General features: G+C 35.2%; 1 non-coding gene across 1 annotated transcript; it reads left to right on the top strand.

Moving 5' to 3' along the window:
• The first annotated feature begins 20150 nt into the window (after nucleotides 1–20150).
• Nucleotides 20151–20222, top strand: TRNAQ-UUG (transfer RNA glutamine (anticodon UUG)). Its single transcript has one exon. It is a non-coding gene; the product is annotated as a tRNA-Gln (tRNA).
• Nucleotides 20223–20761: the final 539 nt, after the last annotated feature.

The raw sequence follows: 20761 nt of genomic DNA, 5'->3' as shown, positions 1-20761 counted from the left end.
TAGTTTGCAATAATAATAATAATAATAATAATAATAATAATAATAATAATAATAATAATAATAATAAATTTATTTTCTAATGACATATCAATGAGTAAAAACAAGAAATCTGAAGCATGAAGAACGTTACGTAATTATTTAAGCACAAGAAAGTGACCACCGTACGGCATTATCTCCTGACCTAGTTGCCTCGTAAGTGGTGCCTTGTTGATATCACTTGTAAGATTCAAACCTGTCTTCGGACAGTTGACTAAACAACAAAATACTTCATTTCTAGTAAATGGGTTTTAGTATCTCTTTTTTCTTTTAAGTTTATACTATATTTAATAAAATAAAATTGAATTAAATAATAATACTAATAATAATTAAATTGCAATTATTAAACTTCTTGGTTGTTAAAGTAGTCTACGTATTATTATGATAGGCCAATATTAATATATTCATTACAATAATAGTTAAATAATATGTTTCTTAATGTTTTTAATAATTAAAAATAACCAAAAAATTTTAGGAATTCACAAATAATTATTTTAAATTAAAACTATTTAAATCTTATATCTGGTTTCAAATTCTTTCCTCAAGTCCTTCAGTATTTCACTATACCTTTTTGTTACACTGGTCTTGATTCAAATTAGGTAAATATTTTAGATTAATGAAGTGGTAATGTTATCCACTGAAACTTGCGTCTCCCACAATTTCACTTTTCCTATGAAAGCTTTTATTTCTTCATACATTTGCGGTCATAAGGACATTCTGTCTTCGGTAACTGACCGTCACATTGTAGCGGTTCCAGATGTCTATCCAAACGCCGCGGTCAATAACGTCATCCTGAGATACACCAACTGCTCGCGCATCTTGTTCCACTCTTACATTAAAAAAGAGAGAAAGGAGGAAGTGCTCCGAGAAGGCCCTATTGAGACGTCTGGTTCAAACGCTTGGATTTACGTCTATCAAATTGGAAACTGACCAATATGATGAATGTGACCAATGAACCACCGTAACACATTTGCATTACATGGGCAAGGTTAAAAAACTGAGTGTATGGGGACCAAACATTTTGAGCGAAAATAACAAAAATCGGGATAATACCATTTGTGTTTCTTTGTTTGTTCATCATCGTTCAGCTCGTCAACAACATCGATGGTTTTTGTAACAGATTGCTACTGATAACGAAAAATGGTGCCTATACATCAACATCCAGAACAGAAAGGAATGGATGAGCCGTGCTAAAGCTAGTGTCCATTCCCGTAAACTAATGTTGTGCATCTGGTTGGACAAAGAAGGCATAGGGTAAACTAGGGTCTGTTGGACAGTCGGGCATGTTGGACACTCCGTACTTTAACGTGTTACCACGCCACTTGTGGGCACCACATTCAGCTAGAAGTCAATGACGGAAGTAGCCACGAGTAGGATTGTGTTTTGTTTCCATTTGATTACATGCGTTGAAACATTTGATACAGAGTAACAGCTCGACAAAATATTTCACGAGTTCTGGCTCCAGTTAAGTAAAAAATAATAATAATAAAAACGAGCTAGGATATTTTTTTTTGTGTACACACCACGCTCAAGTGTGCTTTTGTCAATCAGTGCCGTATAAAAAAGCTGAATCGCTTCTTTCATAGACTACACTCATTACAAAGTAAAGGGATCAAATTATTGCGATAAGAATTTTTTTTTTGGCCATTAATACTGACATTAACTTTTTTATATACACATGACAAACGTTGGTATGCAATTATAGACTACGAACTGGATGAGCGTTACGTAATATTGTAGTATATTTCGATACGTGTGTGGTAAGTGCGTTATTGCTTATTACAGAATGGAGTAAAGTTTAAAAAAGAACGAGACATCTCTGAGATTCTATTAAATGCACTTAACTTGTGTATTGCATACTATTTTAGACAATCGTTATTTAATGTAATTAAAATTAATTAACTGCTACTATTCTTAACTTTATGAGGGAGAGTCAAAAAGTAACCTTAATAATTGTTTTTTTAATTGAATATATAAAATAAGCCTACAAACACTTCATCCCTTTTCAACATAGTATAACAGGAACACTTGCATTGAACGTAATGGGGATTATGTTGAAAATTGATTAAGTGTTTGTTGTCTCATTGTACATATTCAATTAATAAAACAATTAGGCTATTAGGGGAGAGTCGGGTAGTATCGGACATCGGGTAACATCGGACAGTGAGTTTCTGTCATCTTCCACACGATGATAGTACCTGATTGACATGGTTACCTTTTTGTGATGTCGCATAGAGAACCGTAACCATGTCATTGAGGTACTACCATATGGTAGTAGATGAAAGAAACGCACTGTCCGATACTACCCGACTCTCCCTAAGGTTACTTTTTGACTCTCCCGCGTGTTGAAAGGAGATGTATTAGTATTAGTATTTATTGCTACATACAATACAAAATAAATACATATAATGGATATAGATCAGCCCGTTTGAGCAAACTCGCATTCGGGGACAGTTCCTATAAATAACTATTTTGTACTAAATGGAATATAACAACGATTCAATAACATTACAAGACCCAATAAAATTATTACAAAAAAAGAATAATAATTGCGAAGAGAAAGTGGAGAATCAAGCCAAGAACAAAATATAAGTTCAAAAGAATAAGTAGGCTACTAGATATTCAAGTGTAGAGAAAAAAAGAGGGACATGAATAATAAACAATTTTATAATTTTGTTACTAAATTTTCAAATTAAAAGTACCTAGATCTGGGTTTATTAGCAAAATGGAGTCGTATACCTTGGCCCGTAACTCTGTCTGTAATTTTTAATTGGTTATTTTACGACGCTTTTCCACTGCTATGGTTGTATAGCGTCTGAATGGGATGAAGGTGATAATGTCAGCGAAAAAAATCCGGGTCCAAAGCTGGAAGTTATCCAGCATTTTCTTTTGTGGGTTGAGGAAAACCCCCGGAAAAACATCAACCAGGTAACTTGTCCCAACTATGATTTGAACCCGGACCCCCTCGTTTACGGTCAGGCATGCTAACCTTTACTCCACAGCGTTGCATTCTGTGATTTAATCCAGTGGTTGTGTGACATTTAGGATCAGCTAAAGGGAATGTCAAATTTCTTCTGGTAGCATAAGCATGCGATTCTGCTTTATATTTTTTACGATTTTATGAAAATATTTTAATAATATTTTTGTTCAATTTGAAAAACATTAAAGTTGGGATAAATCAGCTAGTAAAATCTTAATTTACCTTTCAGTACATATTAGGCATAAAATAGGAAATATTGTAGTAACTGGATTTGCAGTGATAGACCTGCCCTAGGGCAGAACACTAAATGATGAACTCTAAAATAGTTAATAAAATAATTATAGAAATGTAGCCCTCGTGATAAGTACTCGCAAAAAGTAATTAATCACTTGTCTTGAATTCAGAACTGATTAGTGTTGTGAATTCCATTTTTGCGAATATTCATAGATGGTTGCTTAAATTTCTATACATTTACCATTGTAAATTCGATACTTTTCGTCACGAAAGACAATGAGGAATTTTTTAATAATAATCTGGACCAGCCGGCTGCTGGCCTCACGCCAACATGCCGAAGCAGAGGTGGACGATCATCCAACCAGAATGGAGGTATCGTGTGGTTAGCACGATGATCCTGCCAGCCGTTATAGCTGGCTTGCGCAACCGGATTTCTTTACCTATCGTAGCTATCCAAGTGCATCACGATGCTGAGTGGGTACCGGTCCCATTCACTGGCCGAAATTTCATGAGAAAATTTCTTCCTCCATAAAACTCGAACCAGTGTGCATTCCGTAACTCGAGTCCAAGGCAGGATGCCTTAGACCACGACGCCACGGCACGGGACGAATTTTTTATGGAGCCTAATTCAGAAGGAGGAAATAAATATGTAGTTGTGTCTGTTCCAACTACTTTTCAGCCCATAATAAAATGTTCTTCATTAATTTAGTTTTTTCTTTTCAGAACCAATACCGAAGAAAATAGAAATTACATTATATTATTTCCACAGCTAATATAAATAATCACAACTCCAGATGCATTTGAATTGTTCCGCTGAACGTACTTTCTGATCTGATTTCATTATGCTATCAATTCTGTCGTCGATTTGCAAAAGGGGACACATCCAAAATGACGAAGTGTTGAGAAATCGCAAAAAAAAAAAAAAACAAAAAAACAAAAAAAAAACATAACAGACTTAAAAAAATATAATGTTCATGGATTCTGAATGTATGTACCCATAGTGATCTAATTAGAAAAAGAATATGAACATTTAATTTGTTAACTTAGGCCTAGTTATAGTTTTTGCGAGTTTCCAACACTTTGTTATTTTAGATTTTTTGCAAATTTACGACAGAATTAATAAAATTAAGATAATCGAAAAAAAAATTGAAATATTTACACTTAAAAATTATATTCTAAATTTTGTAAATGATATCTTAATGAAATAAGATCAGTAGTAGGAATACATAACCTATATGTTTTATGTTCCCTTGTTTAATTCCAGAAATAGTTCTACCATGACCCTATATAAGTGTGAAATTCGATGTTAAATTCAACAGAAATAAAAAAAAACAACTGACTGTAGGGGAAACAGATCTAAAATATTAATTTACACACATTTTAGAATTTTTTAAATTAATTTCTCTGAACCTATTCAGAAAATAAAATAGTTGTCAGTGCAGTTCGATGTATTTTTAATCACATGACATTTTTCCTTGCAAAATTTTCTTGTGTAAAACGCAGTGAAGAGAGCATTTACAAATAGCCAATTGAAACTTACTGTCTTAAACACAATGCATAACTCGAGTCTTAGAACAACTCTTTCAAAAAGGCTACAGTACTTTACCTGCAAATGAAAATCAGCTTCGTTCGTGTATGTACGGATAGCAACTATGATGTAATACACTTGACTCATCAATTACGTTATCAAGGTTGCGATCAACTATGTTGTCAGGTTAATGGAATGAAATGGCTAAGATGCGAAGCAGTATTGCTCTATTAGATAATAGGCTACATCACGACTTTGTCCTGTCATTCAGAAGAATCCAACTATTCATTCATTCTAAGAAGAGTAAGAGGAAAGAATAAATGTCACAAAATTGAATTAAAAAATGGTGAGTTAATATCGCAGATGACTTGCGCGTTTTATGCAATTTATTTTTTAAATCCACTCAGCCTCCTATAATATTCAATACTGTTCGAAAATCATCTTCACTCTCCTCAAAGCTGGAAAATAGGAATTGAAAAGACCTAGTCCCGACGGAGTGAGAATAAAGCGGGAACGGAAGCGACAACGAGAACGAGAACGGAAATATTGTTAAAATATTGTATTTAAATGTGAGCTTTCACAATTAACTTTCACGTTCCCGTTTCCGGGCTCCGGCAAGCTTCTCGTTAATAGTGAATGCACTTACTTACACATGGCTTTTAAGGAACCCACAGCTTCATTGTTGACCTCACATAAGCCCGCCATCGGTCCCTATCCTGTGCAAGATTAATCCAGTCTCTATCATCATATCCCACCTTCCTAAAATACATTTTAATATTATCCTCCCACCTACGTCTCGGCCTTCCCAAAGGTCTTTTTCCCTCCGGCCTCCCAACTAACACTCTATATGCATTTCTGGATTCGCTCATACGTGCTACATGCCATGCCCATCTCAAACGTCTGGATTTAATGTTCCTAATTATGTCAGGTGAAGAATATAATGCGTGCAGTTCTGCGTTGTGTAACTTTCTCCATTCTCCTGTAACTTCATCCCTCTTAGCCCAAAATATTTTCCTAAGAACCTTATTTTCAAACACCCTTAATCTCTGTACCTCTCTCAAAGAGAGTCCAAGTTTCACAACCATACAGAACTACCGGTAATATAAATTCTAACTTTCAGATTTTTTGACAGCAGACTAGAGATTTTTTTTATTTTAGTTGGTTATTTAATGACGCTGTATCAACTACTAGGTTATTTAACGTCGATGAGATTGGTGATAGCGAGATGATATTTGGCGAGATGAGGCCGAGGATTCGCCAGAGATTACCTTGTATTCACATTACGGTTGGGGAAAACCTCGGAAAAACCCAACCAGGTAATCAGCCCAAGCGGGGATTGAACCCGCGTCCGAACGCAACTTCAGACCGGCAGGCAAGCGCCTTAACAGACTGAGCCACGCCGGTGGCTAGGCTAGATGACAAAAGCTTCTCAACCGAATAATAACACGCATTTCCCATATTTATTTTGCGTTTAATTTCCTCCCGAATGTCATTTATATTATTGTGAATGCACACATTTAAATAAATTTAGTTCAACAATATTTCCGTACTCGTTATCGTTTCCGTTCCCGGTTTATTGTGGACTATCCTTAAGATTTCAATAGTTTATTCTCTGAATTACTGATGTACTAATTAGACCACGGCCGACTTGATGTCCCTTCGCTTTTTTTGTATACGGCCTAGACAATAGTAATGTTTTCTTGAAATTGCTCTGTCTGCCAAGCTCTGGTGTCCACAGAAGAAATGCTCAATATGAATTAAAATAAATGATTAAAGAGTAATAATAACACTTATAAATAATAAATAAGAAAATAATAAGTATTATTATGTTTAGTTCTGTTAATTATGGTAAAAGCGTGAGTTTAAAAGCAGGGAAGATAACACATAGTAACCTTTTCATTTTAAGTAGCATGATGACAGAGGTGTAATTTTGTAGTTCATTCGCTGAGTAGCACCCCTAGCCTAAACTGCGATGTTTCTAAATAATCATTTAGGGTAAATATTTACCATAACTTGTACTAAGTTTTATAATTTCACTCACTGCCCTGGTACATTCCACTTGATATTGCAAATTCAAGAATCATAGTTTCAAGATTTTGCGACTCAGTGGATTATAAGCCGCATTCTTCGAAGGAACAAGCTTTTCAGTTAAAGCTGCTGCAATGTTATCTAGAAGTGGCCTAACAAATTTCACAGTAATGATATTAGCAAGTCGTTTTTGGCCGTCTTCGTCACAAATTGGGCATTGCAAGAGAGGGCATCTACACAGTAACGGCTCAATTTCCGAACACAAATTTTCTAATATATTCTTGTTTGGTATGAATGGTACTGCCCGTTCAACAAAACGATGAATGACTGATAATACTGAAACAAAGGTAGGTTTCGGATATCGCAGAGCTCCTAAATCTTGATTTGCAATAAGACTCATCAGTGGAGAGCTATTAGTGTTTTCAGCTATACAATCTAAGCACCCTATGTAGGAGACCCTTTCTTCCACTATTCGTACTATATAGCCACCAATGTATGTCAAACTTGCTGTTTTCATTGTTGGTAATGGTATGTCTGTAAAAAAAAATCCATTACTGGTTTACAAAAAAATTGCAATAATAAATAATAAAAACCACAGAAAATTTTTCAATGAAACACTGAAACAGTTACTAGTAAATAAAATGACTAATTGTCATTGAATATGCCTGTAGCTTACCTGATTGGTTTAGTAGCTTTTACAGGATGTTTAAAACTGACTCAGGAATACTATATGGTGCAGCAGCTGTATCTGGCATATCTACTTCTTGAATAGGTCGTCCATCTTTGATGTCAGATGCATGGTTCTCTACACTGCTAAAGTTTGACATGCACAAAATACCCGTTTTCAATATCTTTTGCAAACTGAAGTTCACTGCCCTTGCATCCAACATGTCATTTGATCCGGACATACGGCGCAATGTACTAAAGAGCGACTCAACAGGATCACTTGAAAATGCTCTAGTAAGAACATAATGGTACCCATTTTCTAAAAGATATTTAATGCAGAGAACAGTTGATTTTGTTGTCAACGTGATAGCTTCATATGTCTCGTTAGTTAGGAAATCTTTTTGACGTGTGCTACTTGCACACTTCGTTGTATGGAGATAAGAAAGGAAATAATTTTCTAGCCAATCTAGACGATAATCATCCAAAGAGAAGAACTGTTGCTTATCATGATTTCTACTTTCCACATGATAATGTGTATTGCTAATATCATGCATTGCGAACCACTTGTTGATATTTTCCATAAAAGTCAATGTCGCATCAGAATCTTTGAATTTGTGGGCTTCAGGATGTGAGCTTGCATTTTCTTTCAATGTTCTGATAGCAGCAATTATACATAGGGAAAATATTTCTTTTGCCCTTCGAACGTTCATTTTTTCAAATGCAGTAGGCTCAACGTGTTTTTTCGTGAGATATCTGACAGGTTTCACTGTATCATCTTTTTGGAGTTTGTATAACAATTTCACATATTTCCCTAAGATTGTTCCAGTACCATCAGACATTTCACGTTCCAGGAATTGGGTTCTGATGTTTTTCAATATGTGGCACTGGTCAAAACTTAGAAATAACTTTCTGTTTCCATCACAAGGGTGTGTGGTCACGGGTTTAATGAACCACCTGAAAGATGCTTCATCATTGTAGTATTGCTTTTATGGTTGTCAGAAACAATTCTAATAACTATAAAACCACATTTCTCGACTTCACTAATCACTTGCAATGTTAGTATATGTAACTCTTGCCCTGATAATTGTTTTGTGAAGAAAAATGCACATGGTATACGGTAGCTGCTTGAGAGCCCCCTTAAAACAAAACACAAGACTCGATTAGCCACTACTTCTTTCTTGGGAATATCAAGTATTTCATCCTCATTTCTTTGTGCTTCTGTTGTTTCCTTATAACCAAAAAAGTATCAAGCTTGCGATCGTATATTATCTTGGGGTTGATTGCAGCCTCGTCTACAATAAGTGATGAAAACCGCTCAACTATAGTGAGGCTTTTTGCCTCTAAGACCAACATTTCTTTAATCAAAGGAGTGACACCAGACGAGCAATCCGTAGGGCCAGAATATCTCGTGAGTGTTCTCTTAGAAGGCAATTTAAAAAAAACCTCTTGATCGTATATGGGAATAACCTTTAGGAGATATGTATTGCAGTATTATGCATTCTCTGATTGTCTCACTATTCCACCTTGGTATTCTCTTTCGATGATTAAGCAGCTGATCTAGGATAAATTTTGCATGAATACTGCCTTCATCTGCCTCTTTCATTACATTTTCCAGTTCCTTATGTAACGGATCTCTTTCAATTAGTTGGAGTTTTTCGGTTGTTTTCGTTATCTCATCTTGCTTCTCTTGTAACACCCGATTAAGTCGTGTCATTTTCACACGCAATCTGTTAATACTTCTTTTTAGCTCGTCAATGTTGACAGCGTCTGTTTGCGTGGCTTTATGGTCATTTTCAACTGGCAAGAAGGAAATGTCACTAACTGATGTTGAGCCACTCGGGACATCTTGCTCAAATAGTGAAAAACCAATATTACTAAAAGATTTGCGTTTCTTTGGTGGAGGGAGATCAGTTTTAATAATCGTTCGTCTTGGTCTTTTGATATTTGTCACTTTATACGTAGGATAATGATGGAATATTGTTGGCACAGCATTTGGTTTTAATCGTCTAAATTTTCCATTATTAGAATAATCTTCTTCCTTGAAATGTAAACTACAAACGACTGAAGATGGGGAGTTGCTGTTTGGAACGAAGTCTTGACGTGAAATCACTTTAAGCCATGTTTCGCATCTTTCCCTATCACTCGGAAATTCGTGGAATGATATTGTTCCTCCACTCTTTTTTCTATTCGAAGTACACAATGGTACACAACAATTCGTCATTTTGAATCACATCACAATAAACTCACTTACCAGTAGAAAGAAGCACAATATTTTAGTATAATCGCCCAAGAAACCAAACACACATTCCTCAGCGAACCTTGACAACTAATGCCATCTGGCGGAAATTTCACATTTTCTCGATTACAGCTTTAACACAGGGATCAACATGAATTGTCAAGGCCGGTAAGGAAGAAGCAAAGCGAGCATCAAGTCGGCCGTGATTGTAGTATGTTTGTGTTTTGTTGTCTTTTATTCTGAAAGGGCCATTACCTATTTCTCAAAACTGACGAAAGATGGATTTTGAAAAATGGGAAAATGATGTAGGAAAATTGACATTTCATTAAAAATTACTATTTTTCTGAAAAACTTTGGGTTCCAAGCTTCAAAATGAGGGGTCATTTATTAAAATCCGTTCAGCCGTTTTCCCGTAATTTCTATTAGCAGTTCAAATTATATATATGAGGCGTTCAGAAGTCAACATGATTAACTCCACTTTTGGTTATTTCAGAGTTTCTAAGTTGGCAATGTATTAAATTGACCATATTTTCAGTGGTCAAAGTGATTAACTCCATAGTTCAGTAAAAAGCCCACAGAATGCAATATTATTCTTGACTATAACACAGAATCAATTGTGTGTATTCAACTTTAACCTTGAATATCTCAAAATCTTTGGAAAAGGAGTTAATCATGTTGACTTCTGAACGCCTCATATAGATATCGAAAAGTATGTTTGATTCGAGTTTACCGAAGATAACCAAAGAGACGGAATAACAATGGGGACGCTGACGGAGCTATGACAGGGAAATTAATTGCTAATTGAAATTTCATAAAATTTCATTCCAACTTATAATCAATTTAGTAGTTTAACAATTTCGCCATTAAGTTTAAACTATGATCACTTTTGTGACTAACCTAATTTCCATTTGATCGTATCTAGAATGACTGACAGTTAATTGAAAGCATTCTGTCGTGAATATGTCAGATTAACGCAGAGCTATGATTGACAAGGTTTACGCGACGCATGACTATGTAAAGGTCTGAATTTCATCAAATGTGTTTTTTATTGCAATACTTTCATTTCATATTGTGCTCCATGATTCAGGTTAGGAAAAATAATATTACTGGCTTATTTTAAAAACTCCATAAGGCCAATTCTCTCTGAATGTAGAAATCTGTGTACATTTTCAAAATATGTCTGCTGATAACACCTCGTAAGTCTGCAAATGTTTCTGTATTTTATAAATCACAAATGCCTAACAGTTCTTAACTTAGATATAAAAAGAATAAGATCTTATTTTGCTCGTTTTAGCATCTCTGACAGATACGGTAAATAAAAAGTGGTTTTCGAAATCCCGCCTATCTATCCGTATACTTAAAACAATTTATTCTAGAATTATTGGACGAATTTTGTACATATTCAATATCTGCTGGTCTGAAATTAAGTACACTATACAACATTATTTCAATAAAAAAAAATCTAGTGGGCATTTCTTTGAGTACAAAAATACGAAAAATGGAAATGTACTTCAAACCAACACAGACTTTTTCAAATTTCGTTTCTTACATAAGATGAAGAGATACCGGTACATTAAACGAGCTGAGCAGTATATGCCCTCATTATGTTTTGGAGAAATTATTTATTATATGCAGAATATTGTTTACTCGTATTTTATAAGTCTTTGAAATCCCTCAGAGGTTCACTAGGCCAAGTCAAGTAGTTACTATCCTTAGTGAAGGTGTTGGCTAACTACATGTTTATTTTTTATTTTCAATAGGTTATTTTACGACGCTTTATCAACATCTTAAGTTATTTAGCATCTGAATGAGGTGAAGGTGATAATGCTGCTGAAATGAGTCCAGGGTCCAACACCGATAGTTATCCAGCATTTGCTCATATTGGGTTGAGGGGAAAACCCCGGAAAAAAAACCTCAACCAGGTAACTTGCCCCAATCGCAAATCGAACCCGTTCCACCTGGTTTCGCGACCAGACGTGCTAACAGTTACTCTACAGATGTAGACACTTCATTAATATAATGTTCCTAATTATGTCAGGTGAAAGATACAATGCGTCCAGTTCTGCGTTGTATAACTTTCTCCATTCTCCTGTAACTTCATCCCTCTTAGCCCCACATATTTTCCTAAGAACATTATTCTCAGACATCCTTAATCTCGGTTCCTCTCTCAAAGTGAGAATCCAAGTTTCACAATCATACAGAACAACCGATAATATAACTGTTTTATAAATTCCTTCTAACTTTAAGATTTTTTTGACAGCAGACTAGATGACAAAAGCTTCTCAACCGAATAATAACAGGCATTGCCCATATTTGTTACTGTTGCTCCAAGATATTTGAATTTTTCCATCTCCGGAATAGTCTACTAATAAAGCTAATTGATGATGATAATGATGATGATGATGATAATAATAATAATAATAGTAATAATAATAATAATAATAATAATAATAATAATAATAATAATAATAATAATAATAATCGATAATTGTGGATATGCCGTGTTTATTTTTTAATGAAACCTGCTGTACGTGAATTAGCTTTATCTAATCAGCTGAGAGAAGCCATGTTTTCTCTCATGTGCTACGATTTATTTTAAGAAATCTTGCGCAGCTCCTTGGTCCTTGCAGCTGTCGCAAGATAGCAGGTAAATGACACGTAATGGTGGATGTATTCGAGATGATTCACATGGCTGCTCCAGCAGACTTGGTGGCGACTGTAAGGTGCCTACGTCAGAAGATCGAGCAAGCAGTGGGTGGTAATGTATGCATGCCGATGTCTAATCTGTTTGTTCAACTTGAAGTAAAAAAACAGGTGCCTTGGCTTGTATCCTGACTTACACGTAGGTTCAGTATATGAGCGCAGAATATTGTGTGAGTCATGGAAGTAAATTCCTTTCATTAAATACTTTTATAACACTGCTTTTAACGTCATTTTGTTGGGAATGGCTGCAAACAATGGCGTGAGAATCGTTCCCATAGCACTGTTCTGAGATTCTCAACTGTGCTAGTAGAAAAATGTACAGTTACAATTCATTTCCCGTCACAAATAATTTAGGAACCAAACAATGTGTCATATGATCATTTCATAAGGAGACCATAATTGAATCGGTGAGTGGAAAAGGGGGTAACATTCCAAAAAATGCGAAAATAAACTGAGATAGCACAATTGTTCACTTATCATAGGCCTAACTATTGAGCAAAAAAAGAGTAATATTCCTATCATGCTAATGCCAATGGCATGACCCGTGTTTTGCAGTTGAGTAGAAGAACGGTAACATTCCAGGAATGTTACTTTTGTGCGAGATCGTGCGTATTTGCTTGGTTTCCGCACAAAACCAATCCGCGGTAAGTCTAAAATTCCATATTCAGTATTCCCAACCTAACACACATAACAATTTCCCTCTTCTTACCGCTTAAGTGACATATTGATTTTACTGCTTTAGGCTTTTAACATATTATTTTTAGAGACGTTCAATATAGTAATAATTATAAATTGGAAACTTACCACTGCAATTTCACCTAAATTGCACTGTTAGTTATTGTTTTCAAATATTTGCAAAAATTAAGTAAACTCTACAACTCCAATAAAGTTACTGCATTCTTGATGCAAGTAACATTAAGGAAGCCGTGAAAAAATCAACAAGATTTCAGATGCCGATGTTATTACTGCAATATGTTATATAAATAATATTGTTAAAATATTAAAATGAAAAATAAATCATTACATAACCTTACTGTTTGTTTTAAGTTCGCATTTATAGACTGGGGGAAAAAAAAGACAGACGTATATCACGGCCTGCTGAAGTATAGTAGACACAGAAAACATTTTAAAGCAACAATGTTGAAGATAGATATTTTTGTTTTGCAAATTTGCCGTCATTGAACAGAAACCAAGATGGAGATTTCATTGCAACTGATTAGAAATTCCTCTTTCAGGTATGTAATAAACGATCTTCGCACAAAATAAGGTACGATACACGAGCGGTATGTTTGTTTTCATGTTCTCGGAAATTAAAAAAGCTCAACTACGTTTCGCTTTTTTAATCTTTTCCTCGAGCATGAAAACGTCAACATACCGCTCTTGTAACGTATATTACTATTATTCCACTCAATAGTGGAGCACTATTGTGTTAGTTTTCATACGGTATGCTTGGAGCGCTGGCAAACACTGTAATAATCGTTTAGTTTCTCAACTGTTTTAGTGCTTTGTTATCACAGGTGTTGCAGGATATGTTTGATCATCCTTTTTTTAGTAGATTATTTTAGGACGCTTTATCAACATCTAGGTTATTTAGCGTCTGAATGGGATGAAGGTGATAATGCCGGTGAAATGAGTCCGAGGTCCAGTACCAAAAGTTACTCAGCATTTGCTTATATTGGGTTGAGGAAAACCCCCGGAAGAAACCTCAACCAGGTAACTCGTCCCAACCGAGAATCGAACCCGGGTCACCTGATTTTCCGGCCAGGCGCGCTAGCCGTTACTCCACTGATGTGGACTGTTTGATCATCGGTATTCTGTCTGCAAGATTTAGAAAATAGGTTTTGAAGTTGGTGTCTTCGAGTAAAAAACAACAATGTCAGAAGAGGAAGATAATGAGCCAAGAAGAAAGAAAGGAAAGGTGAACAAAAATACACATACAAAAGAAATGTAGAAAATATCTAGGAGTAGGGAAGAAGAGTTTGTAACCTACAAAGGTGTGTTAGTCGAGACCAAAAAACAATATTGTAACACCGTTTTTATGATTATTTCTTTTTCCACATTGGAAAAAAGTATTTGTACATTTTTTCGAAGTTACGCTATAAAGAAAACTTACTAATTGTTCAAAATATTTCTGTTCATTTTAACCAATATTCCATTTGACTGGAAAAAGAGTAATATTCCCAAACTTTAAACAATCAAATCTAAAAAACCAATTTATATATATAAAACAAACAAATATAAAGGCTGAGATACTTGTAACTTGTAGTAAATGTGACCCATTATAAGTTTTTTGATTAAATTGGAAAAAAACTCACAACACAGTTTTCTTTTATTATCTCGAAAGCATGATTTTGGAATGTTATCACTTTTTCACTCATCGACTCAATTTCATCTGCCAAAAGTGGGACTCCTTTCATTACCTCCCTTGCAACAGTAGTAATTTCAGAAGCAAAATTACCACCAGTAATATCAACAATATCGTTAGTAACAGCGTAACAGCGACAGTAAAATTATTAATATCTTACTTACATTTGGCTTTTAAGGAACCCGCAGGTTCCTTGCCGCCCTCATATAAGCCCGCCATCGGTCCCTATACTGTGCAACATTAATCCATTCTCTACCATCACATCCCACTTCCCTCAAATCCATTTTAATATTATCCTTCCATCTACGTCTCGGTCTCTCCAAAGGCCTTTTTCCCTCCGGTCTCTCAACTAACAACCTATATTCATTTCTGGATTCGCCCATACATGCTACATGCCCTGCCCATCTCAAAGTCTGGATTTAATGTTCCTAATTATGTCAGATGAAGAATACAATGCGTGCAGTTCTGCGTTGTATAATTTTCTCCATTCTTCATCCCTCTTAACTCCAAATATTTTCCTAAGGACCTTATTCTCAAACGCCCATCACCGTAAAAAAACAGCTTGTTACGAAACCATACAAAAAGCCTCGGACTGGGACTGATTCTCTGGCACGACCACAGCAAAGGAATAAAGTTATGAGATTTGGTATGTGGAACGTAACTAGTCTTTATAGAACAGGAGGGGTAATATTCGTAGCAAAAAAACTAGCTATATATAGAATAAACTTCGTGGGAGTACAAGAGGTTAGGTTAGATGGGAATGCCATATCACAAATAGGAAATTATTTGTTGTATTATGGGGAAGGAAACAATAATCACCAGGATTCTTTATTCATAAAAGAATAAAATCAGCAGTAAAAAAGGTCGAATTTATCAGTGAAAGGTTATCATATTTAGTACTTAAGGGTAGATGGTGCGATATCGTAGTTATAAATGCTCACGCCTCTACAGAAGAGAAAGACGACGATATAAAAGATAGCTTCTATGAGGAATTGAAACATACTTTTGATCAGTTATCTAGATACCATATGAAAATTTTACTGGGAGATTTCAACGCTAAAGTAGAACGGGAGGATATTTTTAAACCAACTATTGGAAAAGAGAACCTACACGTAACTAGTAATGACAATGGAGTTAGGTTAGTCAACTTAGCCACATCAAAAAATTTAATTGTCAAAAGTACATAAGGATATACATAAATATACTTGGACTTCTCCAGACGGATTGACACACAAGCATTGTATGGGTCAGAAACATGGACATTGCGATGAAGTGAAGAGAAGCGACTAGAAACATTTGAAATGTGGACATGGAGAAGGATGGAACATGTGAAATGGACAGACAGAATAAGAAATGAAGCTGTGTTGGAAAGAGATGAAGAAAGAATGATACTGTAACTGATCAAAAAAAAAAAAAGAAAAAGGAGTTGGTTGGGTCACTGGTTGAGAAGAAACTATCTTCTGAAAGATGCAATGGAATGGATGGGGATTGGAGAAGAATTCGGGACAGAAGAAGATATAAGATGATAGACGACATTAAGATACGAGTAGATGGGTCATATGAAGAAACACAAAGACTAAGGCAGAAAATAGTAAAGACTGGAGAAAGCAGGGTTTGCAGTGAAAGACCTGCCCTTGGGCAGAACACTATGAAAGAATGAATGAATACAATACTAGACCATATTCGAAATAAAGACATTCGACATAAATTTTATTATTATAAACGGAGTGCATAACTGATAAATACCGGCAAAACTGTTTGGACCATGTAAATAGAATGAGTAGTGAAAGAATTCCGTTGAGAGTAATTATGACAGTACAGACAGAATGGAAGGAGAACACTGGACGACCAAGGAAACGCTGGAGAGACCAATTGAACTTTTTTTAAAGAACAACCATAGTTCAAAAATATAAATTTTCAGGAGAAACAAAAAAAAAAAAGCTATCTGACACGGGTGTTGTTGACACTTCAAGTATGAAATTCATCATGCCGTTTCTTAAGATGTTGTAGAAACGTGGGAAAACTGAAGTACATTTATAACAGCTTAAATTGCCTCACAGAAATACATGTGTAAATGCAGGTAACTCTGGGCAATGGTTGTTTTAAGAAATAATATTTTGTTGTGGCTGAAGTGAGTCTCTCCTTTAATCTTTTTTTTATTATTATATCCTGTTTCTTCTCCTTTCATTGCTTATGTTTCTTCAATGGGATTACATCTGCACCTAAGGATGATTCCATAACTAATACGAAAATTCATCTGCCAAAGTATTTGTCTCTGAGATGGCTTTTACCGCGTACATAAGAAGCAGTACTGTCAATCTACTACAGTTTAAAACTGTGTAAATAAATGTTTCAAGATATAAATGGGATATTTGTGAAGTAGGTTATTTTACGACGCTGTATCAACATATTAGGTTATTTAGTGTCTGAATGAGATGAAGGTGACAATGCCTGTGAAATGAGTCAGAGGTCCAGCACCGAAAGTTACCCAGCATTTGCTCAAATTGGGTTGAGGGAAAACCTCGGGAAAAACCTCAACCAGGTAACTTGCCCCGAACCGGGATTCGAACCCAGCCACCTGGTTTCACGGCCAGACGCGCTAACCGTTACTCTACAGGTATGAACGATATTTGTGAATGCTACCATAGTCCTGGCTGGACAATGACAGTTTCACAAAAAAAAAAAATTCTTTGGACTACGGTTGTTTTACGAAAATCATTGAAAATTTCTACTCCTATAATAAAGGCCTATGGAGTATTTTCTCCGTAACAACTAATTCAGTAGATGGCCGCTACAATATGCTCACCATATGCTTAATATCTCAAAACTGCATTATTTGGATTATGGTTCTTTAAAAAAAACTTCAATTGAACACTGGAAACGGAACAGGATTATAGGCCTAAACCTTGATCATGATGATGATGATGATGATGATGATTATTATTATTATTATTATTATTATTATTATTATTATTATTATTATTATTATTATTATTATTATTTCGCCTTCTTTCGATAAATTATTGTGGCTCAGGCTAAATGAGAGGAGAAAGTTACATTGCCTTTCTCTGTTATACCGAATTTTGCACACCTCTACCCCCTCTTACTTATCTGTCAGATTCCACAGTGTTTCTCGGTATCATAACTTAAATACTCGGTCACAATATGATAACACGCTAGAAATACCACTCCACACATCAACTCTTTATTCTTCATCTTTCATTGTTGCTACTTCTCGTCACTGGAATTCTCTGCCGCCTGAAGTCAAGGGCTGCCGAACTTTAATTTCCTTTAAATGTAAATTAGAAAAATTATCTTATGATGAGTTGCCAGACCTAACGCGTTGCAAATATTTAATGGAATGTGTTCCACTGTATTCAATTTTATTTCTTTTTATTTTATTTCTTATTTTTATTGTGTAATCATGTAAATCGTATTTATTTATCACTTAACGCCAATATGTATCCCACTGTGTTGTTTTTTTATTATTAATCTACTTTTTGTGTACATTTTATTCAATTGTCGGTTTCTGGTTTAATTATGTGAATCCTACTTAATTGTAATCTAATACTAATATGTATACTAATGTGTTTATTTTTATTTTTACTGTGTACATTTTTTATTGAATTATCGGCTTCTGTTTTTATGTGATTCGTATTTGATTCTAACAACATTAATATGTATTCCACTATGTTTATTTTTATTATATGAGGTAAATTTTTATGTAACTACCTCTTTTGATTTCATTATGTACCTAAATTGTATCAGTGTGTAATTACGTAATTCCGATCCAGTTGTATGTTCAACTATGTAAGCAAGTTTTAATCCTGGTTGAGTGTAAGAGAAGGCCTTACGGCCTTAATTCTGCCAGGTTAAATAAAGTCATTATTATTATTATTATTATTATTAGTAGTAGTAGTAGTAGTAGTAGTAGTAGTAGTAGTAGTAGTAGTAGTAGTAGTAGTAGTAGTAGTAGTAGTAGTAGTATTTGACTAAAGTTCACACCTATGGAGTATCGGTTAGCACGTCTGGAAACCAGGTGGCCCGGGTTCGAATCCTGGTCGGGATATGTTACCTGGTTGAGGTTTTTCCGTGGTTTTTCCTCAACCTATTAAGAGCAAATGCTAGGTAACTATCGGCGCTGGACCCCGGACTCATTTCACCGGCATTATCAACAGTAATCTCACTAGAAGTTTTGATTTATCTAGAGAAAATCAAAACTAGAGCTGGATTTAATTGACTAATGCACGATTAGAAGAAAGTATATCAAGATTAGAAGAAATAAGGTATTCTAATACAATCAAATATTAATTGACTTACTGAAATTCTATTTCACTAATGTTAGCTTCGCCAAAACGTTTGAACGGAGCCACCATTTTCAGTTGACTGTCTATGCTGTAAACAAATGACGATCGCAAAGCAGGTTTTATAGTACCGTAAAGAATTTGCAGTTTGAAATATTGGCAAACAAAGAAACAAATGCTAGGGTAGTGACAAAAACAAACAAATGCCAGGGAAGCGATAAAATTAAACAAATACTAGGGAAGCCATAAAATTGTGCGATAAGCAGCCATGATTAGTTGAAAGACGTCCTTTCGTGCCGTTTTATTTGTCAAAAGTAGTATGACGTAGTAAAAGTATAACAGTCACCTTAATTTCATTCAGACGCTAAATAACCTGATATGTTTGTACAGCGTCGCAAAATAACCCACTAAAAAAATTGGCTAAGCCTAGTGCAATTTTATGTCATTTAATGACTTCTTAAATAAACTATAAACTAAACTAAACTATAAATCCAGCACTGAATTCACTGACGGGAAATTGTCTTCTCTCTAGGACAACATTCCTTAAGCATTACGTTATACATAATAATATGTAGTATATCTAATAGAGGAGATAAAATTTCAAGTGTTTGTGTAAAAAAACAACATCGGACTTTGAGAGCAGAGCAAGTGAATATTCAGATTGTAAATGTACAAGACGTCATTGCCCGCCGTCGTGAACACAGTTTTAAAAGCCGTGAAGCAGGGGTGTTTGCAGCTCTGTTTATGTGCTCACAGAGTGGAACAAGAAAACCCGCGTTTCTTTTAGCAGTATTTTCAGTTTGACTGGTTCCAGGATAAAATGGACCTGTTTCTGGCTGCTCAGGCTTGAAGATGTGGCAACATTGATATCCGAGAGGGGCATCGACTCAAGGTTAGGTTGCGGTGGCGCCGAGCAGTCTGGCTTCCAACAGATAACAAGAGCCAGAGTACAGTTCCAACCAACAGTACTGCAACCGAAACCAACATTAAACTGGAAAGCGCGGCTGAAGGCAAATGGTTCATGTGGCCACATTTCACTGAAAGCGCGACTGAAGACACAGAGTTCCCGTGGTCCCATGGTGTAATGGTTAGCACTCTGGACTTTGAATCCAGCGATCTGAGTTCAAATCTCGGTGGGACCTGAACGTAAGGTTTTACTTTAATCACAATCAGAGTTTAAATATTTGTAATTAGATTTTACCGTTTAGGATGAACCATCATACCACGTTCCGTTGTTTTAAAGTGAGTTTTGTAGTATGTCTATAGACAGAGTTGCCATTAACTTTGAAACTAAAACCGGGACATATAATTAAAACAACCGCTCATAGTGCAAAAATTGATTTTTAGCTGCCATCACAGTAAAATTTGCGTTCAAAATTTGCGTTGTGAGCAGGCACAGCGAAAATATACTGACAACTTTCTAATAATTCTGAATGCTTTTCTGTATGGTTTACAGTCTCAAAAAATTTAAGCCACTTGTCTTGAACTTTTCCGCTTTCCCATTCATGAACATCCAAGTTTGTACTCAAAAATATTTTGAAACAAACTGATCAAAACACTTCAGATTCTGGAAGCTAAACTTATTTCTTTCTTTTTTTTTAACATGTCAATGTCTCTTCTATATAGTTATATCACTTCTGAATAGAATAGAATGATTTATTTTCGCTGGCAGAGTTAAGGC

Source organism: Periplaneta americana, chromosome 4 (genome assembly GCF_040183065.1).
Source record: "Periplaneta americana isolate PAMFEO1 chromosome 4, P.americana_PAMFEO1_priV1, whole genome shotgun sequence".
NCBI classification, from domain to species: Eukaryota; Metazoa; Arthropoda; class Insecta; order Blattodea; family Blattidae; genus Periplaneta; species Periplaneta americana.
The sequence above is the reverse complement of the archived record's forward strand: the minus strand, read 5'-3'. Positions and strand labels throughout refer to the sequence as shown.